Source organism: Spinacia oleracea, chromosome 3, assembly GCF_020520425.1.
Source record: "Spinacia oleracea cultivar Varoflay chromosome 3, BTI_SOV_V1, whole genome shotgun sequence".
Classification (NCBI taxonomy): domain Eukaryota; kingdom Viridiplantae; phylum Streptophyta; class Magnoliopsida; order Caryophyllales; family Amaranthaceae; genus Spinacia; species Spinacia oleracea.
This window is the reverse complement of record NC_079489.1, coordinates 45,435,963-45,438,562: the sequence shown is the minus strand read 5'-3', so window position 1 is coordinate 45,438,562 and position 2,600 is coordinate 45,435,963. Positions and strand designations below refer to the sequence as shown.

The window sequence follows — 2,600 nt, the reverse complement described above, 5'->3', positions numbered from 1 at the left end:
CTACCTGAACAGGACTCACCCACTTAGAATCGGACACAGCATACACAATACCCGCATCAAGCAATTTCATAACTTCAGCTTTTACAACATCTTGCATGACAGGGTTCAAACGACGCTGGGGTTGGATGCATGGTTTATGATTTTCATCTAGATGTATCCTATGCATACAAAAGTCAGGGCTAATACCCTTTAAATCATCAATACTGTACCCAATGGCCTTTTTGTGCCTTTTCAACACAATAAGAAGTTGGGATAACTGGTTTGCATCAAGTGCAGTACTGACGATCACAGGGCAAAGTTGTTCTTCATCTAAAAACGCATATTTAAGGTTAGCAGGAAGAGGCTTAAGTTCGGGTTTCTTTACCTCTTTAACAGAACAAACCGGCCGAACTAACCTCTTCAATTTGGTGCTCTCCGGCTCAGATTCTCCACCATTAAGAGCCAACTCCAGAGCATCCACTTCAGCACTCCAAGAACTGCTATCACCTGCAGAAGACTCACAACAAAGCACTGCCTCCAAAGGGTCTCTTTCGAGAACTTGGGAGACGTTATCACGAGTAATAAAATCAACTACATCTATGCGGTAGCATTGTTCCTCCTCTAGCATGGGACTTTTTAAGGCACTATTCAGATTAAAAGTCACCTTATCATCCCCAACAGACAATGTCAATTTCCCACTTTTAACATCAATTACCGCCCCCGCCGTGTGGAGGAAGGGTCTACCTAAGATTATGGGAATTTGAGAATCCTCCTGCATGTCTAATACTACAAAGTCCACAGGTATATAGAATTTACCTACTCTAACAGGGACGTCCTCTAAAACACCTAAGGGGTATTTGACAGAACGGTCGGCCATCTGTAGAGTGATATTAGTAACCTTAAGCTCACCCATATTCAGTTTAGTACAGACAGACAAAGGCATGACAGACACACTAGCACCTAGATCACATAAAGCTTTATCAATAAACACGGTGCCAATGTTACATGGGATGGAAAAACTCCCGGGATCTTTAAGTTTAGGTGGAGACTTGTTTTGCAAATAAGCACTACATTCCTCAGTGAAAGCTACAGTCTCTACCTCACAAAAAGCACGTTTCCTGGTCAAAATATATTTCATGAATTTAGCATAAGCAGGAACCTATAAAATTAATTCAGTAAAAGGAACCGTTACCTGCAAATTTTTGACCACTTCCAAGAATCTGCCAAACTGCTTGTCTAGCTTATTCTTGAGTTGTCGGTTTGGGAAGGGGAGTGCAATAGGTGGTACTTGAATATCCGCCCCCTTCTTAACCTCAGTTGTAGCCTCATTCTCATTGACTACCTTTTAAGCTTCCTTTACATCCATAACTATCTTCGGGATTTCCTCACTGACCAGATCACTAGCAGACACCCCGGAATCAACCTCAACCGGCATAGAAGGACCATCATAATCCCTACCACTCCTCAATGTAATTGCATTAGCAGTCTCCCTATTTTCGGGCTGTGAAGGAAGTTGGCCTGGTGGCCTCCCTGCAATAGTAGTAGCCATCTGTGCCAACTGTGTATCAATGATCTTGTTGTGAGCAGTAAGAGCATCGATTTTTGCATCCTTTTCACTTAGAGATTTTTGCATTTGTAGCATCATGTTTCTCATCTCTACTAGCATAGGGTCAGGCTGTGTGGTTTGAGGTGGTGGTGGTGGAGGTGATGTATGTTGTCTAGGGAACCCAGGTGGTCCACTGGACTGTTGGTTGTAGTTGTTTCGTGGTTGGTAGGGTTGGTATGGTTGTTGTGGTGGATGTTGGACTTGGTGAGGGTTCTGGATATTGTTGCTCTTGTAGGATAGTAGAGGGTTATTTTTGTAGCCCTCATTGTAAGAGTTGGAGAACGGGTTATTTTGTTTGTAGGATTGAAATGAATGACATTGTTCAACAGAGCTCCTACATTCCGGTGCATAATGACCAGACATTCCACAACTTTCACAAACAGTAGCAGGTTGGGCACTCATAGCAGCTACACTAGCAGGTTGGGCAGATTGAGTATTGGCTGCTTGCATATTATCAAACTTATAGTGTAAAGCAGTCAATTGGGCAGTTAATTGTTCAATAGAATTTAAATCATGCTTACCATCCCTATTAGATAGACCTCTAGGATTTCCATACTGGGCATTGTGAATGGCTATCTCCTCAATCACCTCCGTAGCTCTAGGCACCTCAAGTTGCATGAACCTCCCACTGGCAGCTGAATCCAACAAACATCTAGACTCATTGCCCAGACCATTATAAAACTGCTGAATCAAGAACCAATCTTCCAAACCATGGTGCGGGCATTCTCTTTGCAAATCCTTGAATCTCTCCCAGACCTCGAACAAACTCTCATCCGCTTGTTGTGAGATACCTAATATCTGACCCCTCAGACGAGCCGTTTTCTCAGGTGGAAAATATTTAACATAAAAAGCAAGAGCCAAGGATTCCCAATTAGTGATTTTCAAAGCCGCCCGATTCAACCCATTAATCCACAGTTTAGCTTTCCCACTCAAAGAGAACGGGAAAAGTATCTCCATAGTCTGCTCCGGAGTCAATCCCTTTTGCTTGATGGTGGAACAATATTGGATAAAGGAC

The 2,600-nt window shown here is 43.0% G+C and overlaps 1 non-coding gene across 1 annotated transcript; it reads left to right on the top strand.

Annotated features, from left to right (window-relative positions):
* The first annotated feature begins 2,291 nt into the window (after nt 1-2,291).
* Nucleotides 2,292-2,398, top strand: LOC130470927 (small nucleolar RNA R71). Its single transcript, XR_008931642.1, has one exon. It is a non-coding gene; the product is annotated as a small nucleolar RNA R71 (small nucleolar RNA).
* Nucleotides 2,399-2,600: the final 202 nt, after the last annotated feature.